The 21,618-nt window shown below is 40.6% G+C and overlaps 1 protein-coding gene across 15 annotated transcripts in view; it reads right to left on the bottom strand.

Moving 5' to 3' along the window:
* Positions 1 to 21,618, bottom strand: part of FOXP1 (forkhead box P1) — a 556,626-nt gene that overhangs the window by 148,833 nt on the left and 386,175 nt on the right. Inside the window, exon 1 of one of the 15 annotated variants that reach the window (XM_075005976.1) lies at positions 11,962 to 12,240. The exons of the other annotated variants lie outside the window; for them this stretch is intronic. The gene's annotated coding sequence lies outside the window, so the exon portion shown is untranslated. Of the gene's footprint in view, positions 1 to 11,961; positions 12,241 to 21,618 lie in introns of those variants that run through there. 15 annotated transcript variants of the gene reach the window in all.

The following is a 21,618-nucleotide window of genomic DNA, read 5'->3' as shown; positions in this document are numbered from 1 at the left end:
ATGTGCCCTTTTGAAAGAGCACTCGAGTGTAGATGTTGCTAAGACGTGGGGTAGCACACTTATTTCAAAATAGCTGTTTGGAAGTAAGTGCTATTCCCTGGCTTAACAGCACCTATTTCAAAAGTTATTTCAAAATAAGTCCTATTTAGACCTACGCGCTACGTATTTTGAACGAGCTAAGTGCTATTTCGAAGTATATTTGTGTGTAGCGGCCCTATTTTGGAATAGCTAATTTGAAACAGGATTGCTGTGTAGATGTAGTCTGACTGAGTGTCTGATTGTCATTGGCTGGAGATGGATGGCAGGAGACAAACTGCTTGACCATTGTCTTCTGTCCACCCCCTCTGGGGCACCAGGCACTGGCCACTGTCAGCAGACAGGCTACTGGGCTGGATGGACCTTTGGTCTGACCCAGTATAGCCATTCTTATGAGCGAAGACAGAGTCAAACCCTTGCTCAGCTGGCTGGTCCCCTTCCATTCGAGCTCCAGTGGCTGAGATCCCTGCAACTGCTTGAGGGCAGAGCCAACCCCATTCACAGCTCTTTCCAGTCCCTTCACAAGTAGCAGCAGATGACATGAACCAGATCTTCCCCCTCACACTCCCAGCCCTGCTGCCAGTGTGAAGAGCTGGTGGTGTGGGGGTAGTGGGAGAAAGAGTTTTCAGAGCAACCCATAGGGAGAGATCAGTATGTGGAGAGAGAGAGAGAAGCAGACAAATCAGGCTGGGGAAGCAAAGGACAATAGCTGCAGGTGGGTTGCTGGAAACAGCCACAGCATGTGTGAGTGGGAAGGAGCAACAAGGGGAGGAGGGAAGAGACCATCCCTGAGGGCAACAGACAGAGTGATGGGGCAGCACTGGGCAGGAAGACATCCCAGAGGAATCAGCAGGCAGCATTTTCTGTATCTTCCCCTTTGCAATTTGTCTCTTCTGCTTATTAAGTTGAACAGATGAGGCCGCCTCAAAGACGTGGAATGTTGCTTGCGCTGAGGAATAGCTCTCAAGTATGTCACCAGCAGGTCACCCACAGGACAGCTTTTCTCCAGGCCCTGGGTCTTCCTCCAGTTTTTTTCCTCACATTCTCATTCTACTAGCCTCCACTCCCCTACCCCTGAGATCAAACCCCTTAGCTATGTTGTTCTAAAATCTAATCCACAGTCATCACACACATAGGGAAGGGAAAGAGGAGTGTGTGTGTGAAAAGAGAGACGGGTAAGCTTAGTAGCGGACCTGATAGCCTTCTTTCTTCACTCCTCCAGAAGCCAGCTCGAGCCCATCTGATCTCAATTTAACCCCAGGGGGCAGCAACCATCACTACTCCCGCACTTTTCATTGATACAACCCAACAATCATTGCTCCAGAGACAGCTTCAGCACTAGCTCAGCCCTGGACCACCTCTTTCCCACAGAGGCAACAACCACTCCTGTGCAAGACTGAGATTTACAGGTTGGTTTGGGAAACCTGTTGTGGCTGCCAGCACCATACAACAAGCCAGGGTAAAAAGAAATTTATTGGATATCGAATTCAGTCCCTCAGTCATCACCAGGACAAAGATTCACAGTCAGGACCTTATTTGAATACAATATCCTTCTTAAATAGAAGGCATGTTTTTAGTTATCTGTGAATTCAGTGCCGGCAGGCGCTAGAACATCACTGGTGAAGACCAAAGTCCTTATTAGTGCACAGCTATCTTTCCCTCGGGCTCCTGCTCACCCCTCTTATTCAACATGCACAAAAGGGTAGTTCCTCACCCCTTATTTGATACTTGCTTCTGCCAGATTGGAAGCAGAGGTCACAGTACCACGAATTGCCAGCTATGAGAACAGCTTTGGTGACACAGTTGTCTCTTTGCTAGAAAGTGGACTGAGCTCATCCCGTTCTCCTTTCACACAGGCCCCAAACAAACACAAAGCGTGCTCCTTTGTAAGCGCCCAGTTGTGAGGGAACGTGTGCTTCTATGTCTAGAAAGACAATGTAATCTTGTATTTCAGAGACATTTTAAAAGTAACCCTAGTAACTTCCCAAGTCTTGGTGTTACTGAATCTGGTGACAGTTCCAACATTGACTTCAGCATCATGCTGATACAGCTTCTTTCATCCAATGCTCCAAATGCTCAATTTATACATGATGAAAGAGAAACATGTCACTAACCACTGAAACACTGCCACCTATGGACTGGAAGGCAGTCACCATTTATCACTCCCGAACCAGTTCCACACAGAGGGGAACAACCTCCCCTCAAGTCTCATCCTCAACCATCTCACCCTATGAATGATGAGGGCAGTGTTTCTGCTTTTTGCCAAGTTAGATAGAAAGCAATTCCTCAGCTGTTTGCCCAGGATATTCATTCTCCTACGACTTATGCCGCTGCTGTAACCAAACTCTTTCATTATGAGCAATTCAATCTTTCAATTTCCACCACCATTTTAAAGTCGAAAACACTAAACAGGGAGGCAAAACTGTGTGCGAAACAGAAACTCCAATGACCTCAGAAAAACAACAGTTACCAATCTGAGAAGGGGATTAAAGGGGGAGAAAACATTTTAGGGAACAAAGGATTTTAAAAAGTTTTTACAAACAGAAGGGCTATGTAACATTACAGTGCAGTGCACAATCTTTACAGGAACAGTACACTGGAAAAATACCTACAACGTCCAGCTCTACAGAGACTCTTGTTAACTCTTCCTACCCGGAAACCAATATACTCTGGCACTGGCTCTCATGATGTTTTCCATCAGAATTTACTTTTATCAAGGCAAGTAAGTTCCAGTCCCACCCTCCAAGTTCTCAATATTCATAATGATCAGTTAGGAATGAAACACCCGACTATTAAAAGGCATGCAGTTAGAGTAAGTAGCTAAGGCTTCCCACATGTCAGTGAGAGGCCTAACAGACTTCAGCTTGTTCCTCTCCCCAAAGCTTTCCCAGGTCAGTGGAGCTGACCCCATACTAAAAGTGCAGAGGGACATGTGAAACTTATGGTCCTGCCATGAACAATTAAAGGGCTCAAGGAGAAAGAAAATAAGGGTTCAAGGGAAGCCTCCATAGGCCTAATCTACCTGTCTAGTCTTCTCCTGATTGAGCCCACAGCTCTGTGGCAGACAGCAACCACTTTTTGCTCCTCCCATCTGGCTCTAAGCTGCCTAGGCACCAGTGGTGGGGGCGCGAGGGGCACAAGAAAAGAAACAGCAAATATTAGCAGTAGAGGGTAATCTGCACTCAGTGCTAGCACCAAAACTCCCAATGAACTGGAGTTGACATTGCTGGGGAAACCTTGCTGAGTCCCTGCTGCTCAGTATAGGGCTAACGGTGGGAAAAATAATGGCCTATGGTATGAACAGGCTTGACGAGATTAGATTTTCATCAGTCAATGTAACTGTATCAGTAAAGGTCCATCTCACTACACACAGAACAAGAGAAAATATTCCAATAGGTAATAACTGAAATTAGCAGATGGGTAGAGTGAGAAAAATGCTGAATGAGAGTTTACTGGAGCTTGATTTAAGAGTATTTAGTTTACCTTTTGACATGTTATATCAACAGTTAAAACACTAAAAGGTATGTCTACACTAGAGAGCTATTCCAGAAGACTTTGTTCCAGAATCATTCCAAAATAAACCATTCCGGAATAACACATCCACACTACAGTAGTAGTAATAAGCCTCTTCCACTCCTACCTACATCTTGGAGCATAGGCTGTTGGCACCCATTCGCCAGCGGACCCTATCCTGGGTGATCTTTTCCAGTTCTGACTAGGTGTATCTCATCTTTTTAGTGTCTGCTTTCAGGTCTCTACGCCAGGTGTTTCTTGGGTGCCCTATTTTCTAGGAAAGCCCCAAAATAATCAAAACTTATTCTGAAATAGTGAATTCAACACAATAAACTTATTTCAAATCAAAGCCCTTGGAAGCACTTCTTCAAGGGACTCTAATCAGAAATACTATGTCTACACACCAGCTTTATTTCAGAATAAGCTATTCTAGAATAAACTTTCAAAATAGCCCTTATTCCTTGTCTACACAACCCCATTCCAAAATGTCTGTTTTGGAGTAGGTGCTATTCCTCATAAAATGAGGTTTGCAGAATTTGAAATAAGCTGTTCGTTATTTCAAAATTATTTTGAAACAGCAATGTAGACACTTGCGAAGTTATTTCAGAATAGCAGCTGTTCTTCTGAAATAACTTTGTTGTGTAGCACACAAACCCTAGCAGTTACAAAACTTGAACTTCTGGAGCCCAACATCTACTGTCATTACATAACTACTCTGTGATGTCCTCACCCCCACTGGTAATCTCATAACTCTGAAAACTTAAAATAGATAAAATTAAAAGTAAGGCTTAAAATAAACAATGGTATCCTCTGTCAAAATTTTATATATGTAGTTCTACGAGGCATAGATAATAAAGAAGGTCAGACTAGTTGACTGGACAGGCCCTATGAATCTATAAAAGCATGAGCGTGAGACTTTAGTTCAGAAAACAAAGAAAATTCCATGTAAAAATTTCCACTTTCTGACTGTTAAAGATCCAAATAAAAAGATGGACAACAGTTTTAGGCCCTCTGCCCACACTATGCACAATCAGCTACCATGACCCTCAAATGCCCTTCCTTCCAAGGGACATCACTTGTTCTAGTTCCAGAACTACCTAGATGTTCCTTATAAATTTTGTGCCCCTACTCCTTTGTATCCATTTTTTATGCTTGATAGTTATTTCCACCAGAAATACAGTATCATATAGCATAGGTTACAGAATGAGCCATTTATAATACCAAACAAAACCCTTTTGTGCTTTTCAATTTCTGCAAGAATCATTTCTTTACATCCCTTCTTTTAGGGCTACGTCACAGATCGTGCGCCACATGTGAGTTTCAGTAGGGAGCAAGATATGTCCACCAATAAGTCTAAGGCCCATAGTTTGAGGAAACCTATACTAAGAAGGGCAAGTCATCATCTAAACAGCATGTTACCAGTAATCAGGGCTACTAAAACACCAGTCTAAGGATTCTGAGTAGCATAAACAGGAAGCTACGGGCTTGCCAGTATCACAGTGTTACTGTCATCTTAATTATGCACTTAAAAAGTAGAAGAAATCAAGACTACTGCTGGGAGGAGAATGTTACCCCAACCCAGCCTTCCAGAGGTCGAGACATTCCTCCCTAGCTTTGTAAGAATAATGTTAAGCCCTGTTTTCACACAATTAGATCAGTTTTAAAAATCCCTGCTGTGTTTCAGACACAAATAGGCTCTTCAGTATCAGGCATGTGCATTTATTAATTATTTGTCTTCAAGTTTAACACAATTTTAGCGGCCTCAGACTCAGGCTAAATTAGGCAATATTGGAATGGCAGCTGAACAGATCCACTCCTTCCCAGTGGTGATCCTGTACACTTTTCTTGCTTCTGTTCAGTCATTTCTGTGATGCACTGCAAGTTTTCAGGTGCGGGGGGAGGAGTGAGATTCAGCCCGTATTTGACTCCTCTTTCTCAGCTTCCAACTATCATCACACACTGCTCCACAGCTTTTAAGCACCCACTGAGCTCTGAAGTCTGGATACACAATAGTTTCAGAGTTGGTGAGCTTCACTGGCTTCTCTCTCACTTGTACTCCTCCCCTACTGCATCTTTACTCTTGGAGCAACTGGTGAGGAGGACCACGGTGGTGGAAGACAGGATGCAGAAAGAACTTTCACACTGGATGCAGCACCACTCCACCATGGAGAAGCTGAAGATCAGAACAGCTTAGAGGGAACAGAGCAGTCTGTCCTGTGCAAACTTCCTCTGGGAGGGGCAGAACAGAGAGGAGTGAGGCAAACCAGTCAGCAAATTGTAAAGGAATACAAAAAGAGACTGTGCCCAAAGATAAGCAAAATACAGAAGCAGCAATGAAAAGCAGATGTTTCTTTCAGTGTCTGCTTCCTCTGCTCTTCTTTAAGTCGGTGCTTTCAACCCTTCCCAGAACAGGAAAACATGCAACGGTACTTCTCTCTTCTCTCCACTCCACTTTCTCCATCTCATTCTGCACCTTGGATTCTTTGTCCCAGTCTCACTCATTCTCTCCTCCATTAATATTTGTTCTTGGCACCCTTTCCTTTCCTGGGCATTCATCTCCTCACTGTATCTTCCTTCTGTCATCCACCCATTTGTTGTTGCACAGTTTCCTCTGGAATGTTGGCTTTTACAAAGGGATATCAGTCAGCTCTGTACCTTGGTGTGGGGTGGAAGGAGAAGCTATTTTTCTCCTTCTGGACCAATTCCTTCTCCCAGGGCATGGCTGCATGCTGAGGAGATCCTCTCTGAAATAAGGAAAAACATGGCAGAGGAGAGCTGAATCCTTCCTTCCCAGACCACAGAATGGCAGTGGAGTCACTCCAGAGCTGTCATTCTGACATCAGCATTGGAGTATCTGCTATAGTGCTTGTGCCCTGGCTAGAGAGAGGGAAATGGCAGAAACCACCATCCCTGCTCTAAATCCTGGTGATTTCTGACACACTGGAATCCATCACAGCCCTGGTCGGCCTGGCTCCCTATATCCTGTCTACACAACAGAACCATGCTACATCTGCTTCAAGAAGGCTTTTCTTGCATTCAAAAGAGTCAAAAATTTGTCTCTGCACAGCTTTACCATTTTCTGATGTTGCCAGGTAGGCAGAATCTGCTGAGAAACAATGAAAGTTTGCAAGTGAGGAGAAGCAGGTACTTCTTGTCCTTTCCACAAATGCTGAGAGGTGGAAGAAAGGCAGCAGACAGGAAACAAGAGAGGATGGGATGTGCAGCCCAATGCAGTGATGCCAAAAGTACCAGTGGATCTAGACTCGGAGGGTAGCCGTGTTAGTCTAGGATGAATCTAGAACCAGGGATGGTAGCAACACAGGCAAGTACAAGTCTGCTCTTTAGTCACATTTGAAATCTGCTGAGGCCCTCTTACGAAGTATCATGCAGCAATAGCACTTGTTCCAGCTCCTCTCATTTACTTCACAGAATCACCACAGAGACTTGCTTGAGCTGCTTAGAAATCACCTGGTAAAAGGTTCTCAAAAAAATCAAGAAAAAATTGCCTTTATATTGGCGTGGCAGAGCCCAGAACATTTGTGGCCTACCTCATTGACAGAGGAGGGTTGGGCAGAATGCCTTCTGACAGAATGAAACCTGACAAGGGTCTCAGCTCATAAAGGAAACTGAACCCGAACTGAACCGTTTGAAGGATGAAAAATTCTTGGGCTATTTTAAGACCTCTTTTGCAGGTTCGAGGGGAACAGGAACAGATAACTCGGATCAGCTTCTGAATTTTGCCATGTTTATCCAAAAAGAATCAGATTTCTGAACATTTGGACGACCAGCCACAGCAGATTCTGTTTTGTGCCTCAGAAGTCAACGATATTCTCATATCCCAGTAGCAGTCCTGGAGAAGTGGACAGTCTTTTTGTGGCTATGATGCGATTTTTACATTGTATGGGACTGCTTGCATGTTTCCATTATGTATCCAATGCTATTTAAATCCACATTCCAAAACTTTACAGGGCAAAAGAGCATTCGGAGGCTCACAGAATAAAAACCCAATTTCAAACATGGTAAAACTGTCAATAGTCTCAAGTTCCGTATCAGCACTAATGCGTATTTTATAATCAGCTATTCGTGGCAGTTCAAGCTCTAGCGGTGGGGGGAGGAGTGGAGAGGGAGTGCAAATCAGTGGATTCATTGCACTCTAAAAGTGCTGGGAAAAAGTGGGAGGAACAGGAAGTGCATGGCTCCAGTGTCCCAGTGTGCAAGAAATGTGAGGGGGGCGGGAGGGGAGTAGCAGATAGGGAGCAGCTGGGCTTCAGGTGGAATCCTGAATGGGTTGATGAGTAGTAGTATCCTCCTCAAACTGCTTTCATAAAGCCACTACTTCGTCCTGACTCAAGTCCTTCCTCTGGACCCACTATGGATGTGCAGCTCTTAATGCCACTTCCAAGACTCATCCAATTTTTCTTCTTTGACCATAACCTAGGTACTTGTCAAAAACAATGACCCTTACCCTAGATAATGCACCCAAGGTACAGTAGGAGGTCACTTAGTATTACAGAGATGGGGAGCTAATAAACACGTGAACTGACATGCAATTCCAAGAGACAAAGAGAGATTCTGAAAGCAAGTCAGTCTATTAAATTTATACCTACCTGCACAATGTGAAACAAACCACATCTCAGTTTCCCTTCAGACAAATGTCAGTGTGACAGAATAAACCCCTGAAGTCACTTCCTACACTCTCCTGTAATAATCTTTGTACACAGTATGCTTTGGAAGATATTGTTTGAAAACTCAATTTACTGGTCAGTGTTTTCCTGATAAAATATGTATTGCAACACTGTACACGATGTTTTAGGATTTCTCCATATGATGTTTGAAACTTATGCAGCATTAAACTTGGTCTGTCTTGAACAAATGAGGGTATGTTTGCCTTAATTTGCATTTATGCAGTAAACAGAGGCACCAAGCAGTAAAAGAAAACAAAGGAAATTCAAACAGGTGGAAAAAGACAACACAAAATCTGCCTCTGAAGTCCTAGCCTGAAAGACAGACAGAAGCTATAAAACACAGGTGCAACCTCCAGAAGCCCATCCTACCCTGTCTGTCTCCAGCATTGCAACTAAAATGACAAAGGAAAATGTCCTTTGGACTGAGGAGGAAGAATAGGGAGGCCTGACTGAAAGAGTTTGGTCAATAATCTTGCTGCAGGCATGTGGGGAGAACTTTTGCTTGAACCTAACACAGTTGGTTAAGTTAGGCATAAGAAATCATTTTATCTTTATTTTTCTTGTATTTTTCTTTTATGACTCATTGCTTGTACTCACTTAAAAGCTCTCTTTGTAGTTAATAAATGTGTTTAAAAAGAAGTGTCAGGGTAAGTCTATTTAAGCTTATATCCCTTTAAGGAAAAATAGATTTAAAATATTTGTACAGGTTGAACCTCTCTAATCCGGCATGCTCTCATCCGGCAATATCTGTAGTCTGGCATGATTTTAGTTGGCTGGCTGTCCACTTAAAATGGGTGCTGCCAAGTTTCCTGTGGTCCCATAAAGTTTGTCTACAACCATCCATCCTCGCTGTCAATGTTCTGTGCTGTTATTTAGCTATCATTTACCCTTAAATGTCTTGTAAGAGCCCAGTAAGTAGAAGTGTTGATAATGCTGCTAGACAATACTGACCTCCCTCGGCCAGGGAAGTTTTCTGATTTGGCACCAGTCAGATCCCGAGGGTGCTGGACTAGAGAGGTTCAACCTGCACTGTCCAGAAGAGGGCTGGGTAAAAGACGACATACATTTCTGGTGGAAAAGTCATGACCAGAAGTGTAATGGGGACACCCAGCAGTACAACCCAGGCTTGGGACAGCCAGGCTGCAGCTGGCAGTCTGAAGTTACACACAAACACTCGAGACAAAAAGCAGTCAAGTAGCACTTTAAAGACTAGCAAAATAGTTTATTAGGTGAGCTTTCGTTGGACAGACCCACTTCTTCAGACCATAGCCAGACCAGAACAGACCTGTTCTGGTCTGGCTATGGTCTGAAGAAGGGGGTCTTTCCCATGAAAGCTCACCTAATAAACTATTTTGCTAGTCTTTAAAGTGCTACTTGACTGCTTTTTGTTTTGATAGTGTATAGACTAGCACGACTCCCTCTCTTTTACTAGAGACACTCAAGGTATGACTTGTATTCTGGGAGGCTGTTTGTAAGTGGCCCAGGAGGTAGCTGTTTCAGCAAGGCATTGAGAAGCTCTGCAATTCACAGAGCAGGGATGACACAGCCTCCCCTCTCTCTGAATTGTACCCTGGTATGTCACAGATAAGTTTACCTTGTTTCTTTTAAACCAGTAAAAGCACCTTAGAACATTCAGCTGCTTCCCAGCAACCAGACAGCCCCCTATTTTACTCATGACAGTGATTTAACATACAGCTTTTTTTCACAGAAGAGAGATTCAACGTTCTCCTCAACACTGATTTGAAGCCACATACTGTCCATGATATTCATAAGAACCAAGTTAAAGAGAGAGAGCATCTGAAGCTGATTATCAGTGGTGTATCTCCACACGGTAAAACTGAATGAAACAATATCATAACAGCTAACAGAGCTGTCAAGTTATTGTTCAAAAGTCAACAGCCACACTTCAAGAGAATTGCAAGTGGTTCTGGATCTAGTCAACCACCTAACGCTCATAAAAAAACAAAACAAAAAAACCCTATAGATATGCTTAAGCAGACATGACTAGGCAATAAATATAACCAAGTCCAAATGGTTGACCTAATAATCTGTTGGTAACATTCCACTGACAAAAAAACAAAACAAAACAAAACAAAAATATCAGTGGATTAACTCCCAGAAGCAAAACTTTGTAAACTTTCAGAAGGTGGAGGCCACAGACAACAAAGGGTTAAGTGACTTGCTAAAAAATGACACACACAATTTCCTTTTATCATAAAATAATAGCTTATTATTTTCTGTATATCTGTTAAAGGGCATGGCCTTCTGAGTGGAAAACAAAACACAGCTTGGTCACATGTTTATTTGCTTCAGCTACTCCCTTTCCCTTCTGATAAATAATCAAACATGCCATCCAGAAAAAACAAAACCAGTGAGCTGGGAAATTTGATGGTCATCAAATAGACTAAGATACCAAGAAAAGCAGCCCACTGTTCCCACAGTGAGTTTTGTGCCCCACACCTACACGAACATCTGAGTAAATAACTTCAGTCACTCTTTCCATTTTCCCCATACAATTACTCCTACTGTTAAACAAATTGTCCTTAAGGCAGTTGCAAACACCATTTTTCCCCTGCAAAGTTGAACAACTTCTGAACATTAAAAAACCAGCCGAGCAATAGATTTTAAAAATATGTTTGTTGTACTTGTGGTTTGGCTGAATACACAGCTCGATTTCTCTCTCTCTCTTTCCTGCTCTCTTTTCCAGGAAGATGGGAGTTTACAGTTTAAAATTTTAAAGTGTATGAGGACCTCACAGAGGCAGAAAAGCCTCAGTGAGGATTGATTTTCTCCACAGGTCAGGCTACATATTTTCCATTTCCTCTTATATTTTATAGCCACAATATGAATGATCACATAAGAAAGTTATTTATTTTGGTGGACTTTCAAGGGAGGTGGGAGAATATCAAGGAAATATTGAATACTTTATTCAGTCCATCAGCTGAACAAAAAGGATCAACATACATGTTATAAAAGCACATTACACTGAGAAGCAATGCTACCTTTGAACAACTGATGAGATGCACAGCTACTCTAATTGTTAACACTGAAGATCTGGAGAGAAAACCCCTAACGTGAAAGTTAACAACCATCACCTAAAGTGAGCATGGTTTCCCCTTTTCTTTTTGTAATATCACCAGTCTAAACAATAGTCATATGAATGACAGAAAAGCCATGCTTGTTTCAGCAGCCTGATTTTTGCTAGCATGAAATTGGTGCAAATATTAGCAAGACTGTTTCACAAACGGTAACAGAGCAAACAATCTGGGAAAGACAAAAAGAAGCATTTCTGCAGGCACAGACTCTAATCCTCTCTCTCTATGAGCGCAAAAATTGCGGTCTTTACTTGTGAACATGTTAGGAAAACACACAAAGCAAAGAGAGCACAAACAGATTCTAAGCTCGAGTCAGTCTACATCAGGATAGTGACCACACAACCGCTTGTGCTACAGAGATACATATGAAACGACAGTGCACCAAACGAACAGTTAGAACTAGCCAGATCTCTGTAAAAATCCATTAAAAAAACCCACTGGTGGCCAACAAGGCAGTAAACAAACCAAGTCATCTTATTTTGCTCTAAAAACCTAGGCTGTGAATTTCTCCTACATTGCAAGAATGCCTCCACAGAGGAAGACAGCAAGTTAAAAGTTCAACCCCAGCTACATGTTCCTTGTCTCTGAACACTCACAGAGAAAATGAAGAGTTTAACAGAGTAAGCTCTTACTGTCGGTCTTTAGATTTCCGTCTTCTTGCTGTAGATGTGTTCTGGCTGTTTCTGTGAAGCGGGGGTTGAAGAATGGTAAAAAGATGTTTGAATAAACAGGAAGTGCTGTGCAGCTGAAGCGCACACTGAAGGGAAAACACACTGGAGCACTGCCCTTTGTAGGCAACAACGGGAGGTTTGCCTCCACAGTAGCAACGTCTGCTTTTATTAAATGACAAAGAAACCACAAGAATTCCTTAAGCAATTCCTCACTTGCAAAGTTGAAAGATCAGCAGGAGCTTGCAGGTAATTTCAAAGTTGTATTTAACATCACAAAAAAAAATCTTAATTCTGCATTATTAAAAGCACCCTGTCTATATGCAGAAACATACAGAATCCACTGTGCCCTGAACCAAACCAAACAGCAGCAAAAATTCAGTTCATTTATGCAGCTAGGCAAATGTATAGTCACATATAGTTTCAGTCTAGCTAGACTTCACTACTTTCTGCAATGCGATACATTTAGGTCTAAAATTGTCTGTTAGGGTCGGCCAGACTGTGCTGCTCTTTTTCAAACTGCTTGATACGTTAAAAAGCAACAACCCCCCCAAACCCTTGGGCTCTAACATCTTTGAGAAGTATGCATTCAAAATTCTAGCTGATGCTTTTTCTTCTTTACGTTGGCCTTTCATTCATTAAAACAAACTACCTATTTAACTCAGGGTGACTCACTGTCTCTCATCCCAATTATCAAAGTCCTGTCTTCTGTCATGTTGGTGACATGATACAGATATTGTCAAGAAAAGTAAACTAGGGCTGGCACTCTAAGGCAGCTTGTAAAGAGATGAACAGTCGAACAGCCATATTCAATGAAAGAGGAACAGGATTCCTTTAGAAAATGTATTGCTGTTGTGGCAACGTGCGGCTGCTGAAGGGACTGATTTGTTATTTAGCATGTAGTCTTGGACTGTCTGTCATTCTGGGTGCTAATGCGCTGCTAAAATAACTCATTGGGAGCTGTCAGTTGGATGTTTACATAGGCCCCAATCTTTTCTTCATACAAGGAAATTTTTTACTGGAATTCATCTTCTTTTGATCTCACATTCAAAGCAACAGCAGCTTGATAGACATGCAAGTCTGAAAGCAAATCCAGACGCTGAAGATAAACCGCCAGAGTATGACAGGCAGGAGCATCTAAAGCTTATAAAAATGAAGAGAACAGCATGTCGTCTGAGTATTACAATAGCAGAAATCAAGAGACATATTAGGTGGAACTGATCAGACACAAAAACAGTTCAAAAGGCAGATCATAGAAACAGAAGAGTAGGCTAGGCAAAAAAAATGGAAAGATCTGCTTTACAGAGGCATCACTTCCGTTCTAAGGACCACAATGTTTCCGCCCTAGCATGTAAACTTATGGGGAAAACGGGTCTTGTGCAAAGAGTCTTTCAGCAACTCACTAATTCTCACCTCACACTTGTCAATTATTTTGCCAACTGTGGATTTTCATTAAACATTTCTGAACATAAAATAAAACCCACATGTCTTTATTTCCTCACTCAAAATATTACTGTTTATAACATGGGATAGTTATCCCTGCTTGCCTAGAGAGGAACAAGCAGAATTGAAGATTTACTGGTGGAAATCACACCTTCAAGGGATCAGTAACCTTGTCCTTTGGAACATCCATTCATTTATGATGCACATGTTTCAGAGTTCTAGTCCTTCAAAGTGGCTAGTTATTGGATTGTTATTAAGCACACCTACTTCCCATCACTACAGAAATACTAATTCATGAGATGATTTTTAATGAAATTGAACTGTGCATGCTAGTATTGGAAAAAGACACGTCAGGAAACTATCGCTAAAACTTTCCCAGGAATTCTATACATTTTAAATCCCACCCCCCCTGCCAATAAACTGCTTCTTTTAAATGAAGTCAGAAAATATAACGAAAAAGTACTTCTCAGTTTTGTACTGAAAGCTGTTTGTTAGCAAACACTGAATGAGCAGGCAGTAGGTTAGAGGGCAGCAGAATTCCACATTATAATTTAGCCTGAGGTTATTTCTGATTAAGAGCACCCTCTGGGACAGCAAAGCAAGATCTTCTTTTGCAGTGGGCATAGCTTTAAAATTACCTTCTTCTGCATAATAAACCAACAGAAAAACTGGATTTAAAGCTACATTAACCAATTTGAAGTGTTGTAATCAGTTTACATCTTGCTTTCTTCAAAGAATTGCCTAGGTAGCCAAGTTGCAAATGTAAAAATGATTCTCGGATACTAGAACTGTTTGGAAGAAATTCACCTTCTGTCATGCTTATGTAGCTATCTAATGTGCTAAAGGCTGATTATTTATCTTTAAACTATACTAGTTTAATCTTTTAAGGTCACCAATAATCCGTTCCAACCTTTTGAAAAATAGCAGCTTTGAAGACTTACTGTTAGAATCGCTAAACTCAGTATTGAACATCAATGTAACTGCTACATTTACCTGAACAAGTTTTACAATGCTCTCAATCCCCATGCAAATGAGAAGAAAAAATTGTTCTGCAAGAGAGATCAATAAATATCATGAGGACAACATCATTGCCTATCAATCATCACTGGATGTTAGATAGTGATTCCTCCCTCCTGCCCATCCCAACACAGGCAAAACTTCATAGTCAAGTTGAAGCTTTCCTGATAACTTTGCAAACAGCATCTTCTAGTAGCCATAAATACAAAAAAAATTAGTTATTCATGTGTTTTGAAAAGTGTCCCTTCTACAATCTGTGCCCCCCACTCTCCCTCCATACCTCCTCTGCACTTGAATGTCACAGCAGACCTTGAATGTGAAACGGCTTCAAGCTAATTGCTCTAATTGCTTGAAGATGTGCAGGCAGGTGAAACCTGATCCCCTTGGCCATTGTAGAGACTAGGAACAACACAGGAATGTTTACATAGTGGTTTGAGTTTAATAGACAGTAGAGCTGAGTTTCAGACAGCTAGCAAAAACACAGCTAATAGGTGACCTCTTAATGTAGCCCTACTTTTTAAAAACAAAATACAATTTCATTTTGTAAAAGGCAATGCCCTAAATGCCAAGGTTATCTCCTCCACTTCTTTGGTGGACACACATTGCATTGCACCTGACATTTATACTACAAACCCTATCCAGAATGCATTTCTTTTACCTCAAAAAAAACAAAAACAAAAAAAAGCAACCTACTTTGTGGCAGTGACCTTACACACAGATTAGGGTTGTATGGGATTTCCTATGGAATGTAGTCATTTGAATTTTAAATTGAGTGTTTTTCACCACTGATCTGCTGCTTGCACCTAAAACATGTGCCACAGAATGTAACTCGGTGGATTCCCAACCCTCTAGCACGTTTAACATACACAGCTTTGAATGACTTTTCATTGTTCTTTAATTTTTGTGAAATGCTAAGGTGATTCCATGACTTGTGATGTATACTATCTGAGGTTACTAACTGGCTAAAGTATATTTAATAATGGTTATATAGGGTGGACTTTTGCAACTGAACAAGAGATATGTTTGTTATACACAACCAAGCCAAAATAAAGCAAGTCTTAACTCAAGTAAAATTGTTACTGATGAAGCACTGCAGCGCTTGGGTCACAGAAAACAAGATTGCATTCCAAAAAACTGTTGTTGGGTAACTTAAACGTACTTGAAGAGGCCAAAAACCACACAATAAGTATGCCAGAAGCATAGAAAATAAAGTAGACTTCTGGCAGAGGTCAAAGCACAAAGGTATTTGCTGTAGGTGGAGTCCAACAGGCAAACATCAGAGATAGGGAACACTTACTTTCCTGTCTCAACCCCAGTGAGAATTGTTGCCAACTCTTTAAACAGAGTCACAAATTGTTTACCACAGGCTAAAACTCACGGTAAAATGTCATATACTGTCTCCTAGACAAAAAACAAAAATATATATAAACATTCACTCAGGAAGAAAAAAGGGGAAGAATGTTTGCGGAACAAGGAGACCAGGAAAGATACAAGTGTGTTGAGAAAGGGGATGGAATGCACAAACCAGGCAAACTTGACATGTTGCATGAAAAAAAACAAAATAAAAAAGCACGAATGTTCCAGCCATTTCCAGCTTTGATCGCTGGGATTTTAGTCAGGCAAGTCTTAGGGTCTAAAAAAATATCATGTAGTCGAAACACTACCCACCAAAACAAAACCTAAAAAAGGCAAAAGGAGACCAGTTTCAAATAGTGCTGGATGCAATTTCAGTTTCACATTAAGATAAAACACACAGGAGCACTCACTGTTCACTAGGCTTCACCTCATCCCAAAATGCTGAAGCAAATGCGAAACTGAGCTTAAATAATGCACAACAGAGACAACAGCAGCAGCCCAGAAAGCAAGCTGCGGTATTCGTGAACACAGCTATCACCTACATATGCACCTTTCCCTTTTTGCAATCATTTCTGAGAAGTTTAAAATGCTAGCAAAAGTGGATTTATTTTTTGATCACCAAAAAGTTGAGAATTAGGGGAAAAAAAACAATGACAATTTAAAGATTTAGTATAAACTAGCTCAAGCCTGTGGGAGGAACACTAAGTGGAAAAAGTAAACATGGTGTGTCTCTTTCCTCCCCCCCCTCACCCCACCCCACCAAGTAGTTCCCTTCTAAGTTATATACACAGCCAGTGCCTGGTACCACCAGCTGCCCTGCACATTGGGGAGGTCAACAAAGCTATGCTAAACTGACAGGTTCAGTTTACAGCAGGCCAGCACTTTGTTTGGTTATACTGGCCTTGCTCACCACCAGCTTAACAACAGATGGCTTGAAAACTTTCATTATGTTGCACAGGGCTGAACTGCAAACAATCGCAGAAAACTGTGAAAAGTTTAACTCTCTCTAAGCCAAGGAGAAAAAAGAGTCTGTATCAAAAGGCTGAAACTCTGGAGCCTTAAAGATAGTGCACATGCACCTTTAAATTGATTAAAATGGATGACACGATTAATCATACTTTTGCATGATCCCTTGGATGGATTAGAAAAGAATTTGCTATTTGACAACATCAATTTAATAAAAGTATCATTCCAGGAGCAACTCAGACTTTGACAGATTGCAATCCTATGTTTTCCACTTTTCTCAAGCCTGTAACTTTTGGAAAATTAAGGGAAGTTACCAGGAAACCGTGCATTAGGATTTCATTATCAAGAGCTCTCGGACTAGCATTTTCCGTATGTATGAAAACAGATTTGCATGTTCTCTTTTAGCTTTTCCACTGAAGAGAAGGCCACCAAATATTCAACATGCAGATTTGAAAATGATTTATCCAAATCAGTATATAATTTCAATATTCATTAAACTGAATCGATTCATATACATATTACTCTCTCCTAATGCGCTAAGGATGGTTATAAACGCACCTTTCAAGGTTTAATTCAATTGACAATTTTATGTACGTCTCCACACTGGAAACATTATTTTCTATTATTCAAGAAATGAACAAATCTGTTTGCCACAAATGTATTTTAGAAGCTACTCTTTCCTGTTATTGAAAGAAAATTGTGTTTATTACTCCTTTAGCATAGTGTAAACTCATAAACGTCAACAGAGAGTACAAGGAAAACTGTCAACTAAATATTGTTTCCTTCATGAGCTGCTCTTCCAAGTCAATTATGCCTTTCAACTTCTGGGGCATTGTATGATAAACTGGCAGTAAAAATCATTCACATTAATATACCATGGTGCCTTGCCTGCAAAAGGTAATTAAAGAAGTAAATGACTCATAAGAATAGACATATTAGCTGCAAAATGAAAGGCAACTGAGCTGCCACATGAAAATATGTACCATTAAGATACTGCATTTTCATATTCCTGTAATCAGCTTCAGTAGACTAATGCTTATTTAATCCAGTTCTCTGCTTAGTCCATCAACAACTGTTTTTTGCTGTTTTCTCCTTGACTGAACATTATGTGTGCAGGTTTGGAATAAATACTGTAATAAGATTTTTGCATAGCCAATTGAAGAACAGGTTTTTTTTTACATTAAGAAAAAAAAACTATTTTTCTTTCTCACAGAGAGCAGTACAACATGGAAGGTTAAAAAAAAAAAAATCACATTTTCCAGCCAGACAAGGCTAGGAAGCAGTACATTTTGAGTGAAGATTCCTCCCCCACCTCCACGAGCCCAAGTCACCCTTTCTGATTCATAATACTACTAGAACAGAAGACAAACCCATACTTCTATATGCCATTTCTCCTATTCTTCACTTACAAAACACTCTGTTTCGTTAATAAGAATTTTCATTAGCACTAGAACAATTAGAACAATTTTAGCCTCCTTTTGTGCACAAAGTGAGAAGGGGGAAAAGACAGAAATGGGTTGGAAAGGTAAGAGAAACAGTCAGTGCTTAAGGAAAAGTCTGAGCTAAGGAGATGAACAAGACAGAAAGAGGTAGAGAATGAAACCAGGGTGAGGCTACAGACCAGCGTCCACCAGATGTTCCTCAAGAGAATTCTTCAACTTCCTAATAATCTCTACCTTTCAAACTATTTCCCGTGCTGGTTTGATTCATCCTTCGAAACTTCCCAGAACACTAATACAAATCAGCATGTTAAATGCATACAAATATTAAAGCACAGAAATTGGCAGTGCCAGGTACCTGGCTTTAACTGCACAGTAAACCATGGCACAAATTCTGTCCCATAGACACCTGGTAGGATGGCAGCATCTGCTCTGACTGTATGGATGCAGAAGGCCTTGATGTTACACTGCTGCTCCTGCAATGGCAGAGTGACGGGCTAAATGATCAAATCAGCCTCTTACATCTCTAATGTCTATGCTCTCCATTTGGAGGGAAAGCGTAACCTTGTATGCATGATGAGAAATACAAGTACTTGGCCCTGATATGAAAAAGTCCAAGTGATTAGCTCCCATAAGCTTCTGCTCTCTTTTTGCATTGCTCTTCCTAATAAAATTGGGAGCACGCTTCACATCTGTAGAAATCTAAAATTTAAGCAATTGCTGCTGCATATCTGGAAGGATGCTCAGTGCCTCAGCCTATGGCCACTGAATGGCTTTATCTCCTTCAGTAAACAGTATTGTATTTTAGCTTTCAAAGTTCTCACATTTTCTTCCTTAGGGGATGCAAGCAAGATGTTACAAAAGGTAAGGGACAAAGTATGCACATCTTCCTATTCCAAAATAAATCCTCATAAAGGGTTAAAACGTTTATAACGCATCCTGTTTGCAAGCAAGCAATTAAAATATTCCTTTCATCACAATCTGACTCCATAAGGCCACGATCAAAACCATTCAGTTGCTAGACAGTTATCATAATTATGTCCTTTTGCTAAGTACAGGGGAAAATGGTGATCTCAGATATCGTTGCGTGGAGACTTTTGACAAATGCTGACTAAAATGGCAGACACTGTACCTGTGCAATCCATCCCTTATTTATTGTATCTGACTGGGATTCATCTCCTAAAGAGGGAGCTTTCAGTAAGCCTTAATGTGATTCATTGGAAATTGTATCCTATTCAATGTATTTATCACTTATCAATACTAAATATTATAAGACTTTTTAAAAAGGTAGGCTCAATCATTATTTCAACTGTATTACTGCTTCACCATTTGAGCAGACATCACTTAGTATCCACAATTAATGAACTCTAGTTCTTTTTCTAATTAAGGAACAAAGGTTCTTGTGTGCAGAGTATAGAGTGACACTGTCTGGAGAACACACATTTAAATGGAAGAGAATCCTTCTAATTACCTTAAAATAGGATTTTTAATACCCAGGAACATAATAGGATCAAGAAATTAGACATTTCTAACATCATTTACAAATAAGCCATTACCTAAACATTGTTAAAAGGTAATAATGCATTCCTAAAAATAATGGGAACTTATGGGGATGAAGGCATATCACTTTTGTATTTATGTAATTAACTTGTGTGTACTTATAAAGAACTTGCTATATATACATAAAGAGAGAGAGAAAGAGAGAGAGCCTTATTTGAAAAAATAAAGAATTAGAAGACAGATACTGGAATACAAAATACCTTCGCTTACAGCATATTACGATTCAAACACATAATTAAGAAAGTGAGAAAGGTAACCTCACTTTATACAGTCATAAGGGCTGTTAGAAATAGGATACTATCTCTTAAAAGTGTTACAAATAAACCACAGTACTAAATAACCTGCTCTTCTGGGAAAGTATACTTGCTATCAAGGGCAAAGCTGCTATACACTGAGGTAACAGTAAATGACAGACTGTTGTTCAAGTCCATTAGCTGCTATGTGATAGGAGCACATTCACTAGCACACGACCTGTGAAAAATCTTAGATCTCTTTAAATCTTTGAATTGGATTGCTGCATTAATTCTTAAGAACTGCAATCCTTCAACCAAGTCAAATTACCCTCATTAACAGGGAAAAAAACTGCCTCTGCAATAAGTTAAAAAAAAGATATTTATTACCTATAATCACTTTCACGTACTTCATCTGGAGTACAACAAAGTGGTACAACAACTTGAGAGGCTGTCACCATTTCAGCCATTTGTGTTGATGTTGTAAAATTACAAAAAAAGACACACACACACACACACACACACACACAAGCTCCCGTGCTGAAATTCACTAGAAATAAATGTTTCAGAAGAGATGACCCAATGAATTTTTAAGGACAAAAACCAGAAAGGGTGAGCACTGGAATGATGTGTGGGTCTGTCACTGCCGTAACTGTGAAGGTAGGTGGGGAGAAAGGGGGCAAATCTTCAGATATTCAAGGTTCAATTAGAACACGACTTCATAATTAGACATGTTACAAGTATTGTCATAATTAGAAAATTCACAAACTAAGAGGTCTCAGAAACTGGCTCAAGACTTCTACTCTTTAACAACATGTGCTATTAATGTTTAACCCTCATAAACATGCACAAAATGTTCAGCATTCAATAAAGACTAAAACCAAATATTTTATTATTTTGTTTTGTCCTTGGGGTGAGCTGCACAATCCTGTGAATATCACAAAAGGCTGAAAGACCAAACAGATAACAGAAAAATATTTATTCTTTGTTGGAAATGAGCTGCATCTTTCTTCATTCACTGCTTCTCTGCACTTCAGACATTAAAGCTTCAGAGCTAATCCTACTCAACTAAACAGCTAACGGCACACAGAATATAGTACAAATTGTTTATTTGAAAGGTGAAACATACTTGCAAAGTTCTCAGGCACAGCAGTTAAAATAATTATTTATTTAAATTTTTCTTAGTTTTAAAATAATTGTGTTTTTGGTTTTTTTGGTGAGGGGGGTGTGTGTGTCTGTCTAAGGTGAATTGAGAAGTGGGGAAGTGGATAGCGCCAGGAATTGGGAATGAAATAGAGCCTTGCACCTCTCTGTTACCAATATGAATCCAGGACCCGATCCTCAATAGGATCCAAACGATGCAAGTCCTTTTTCCCCCCACAGAGCCCCAGGGACACCAAATGGTTTTCCTGTGGTCACAATAATCTGCCTGCATATGTCTACTCACAACACTGGGACACAGGTCAGCAATAAGCTAATGTTACTCTAAGCATCTAATGCAGGCCCAGCCTCAGGGCAAAGTGAGCAAGACTGTTGCTATGGACCCTGCACTCTCAGGGCCCTGGGCTCCCATTAATTTCTAAGTTCACTGCCCACGGGCCAGGTCCTGC

Source organism: Carettochelys insculpta, chromosome 11, assembly GCF_033958435.1.
Source record: "Carettochelys insculpta isolate YL-2023 chromosome 11, ASM3395843v1, whole genome shotgun sequence".
Lineage (NCBI taxonomy): Eukaryota > Metazoa > Chordata > Testudines > Carettochelyidae > Carettochelys > Carettochelys insculpta.
Note: the sequence above shows the minus strand (reverse complement) of the source record. Positions and strands in the feature narration are given on the sequence as shown.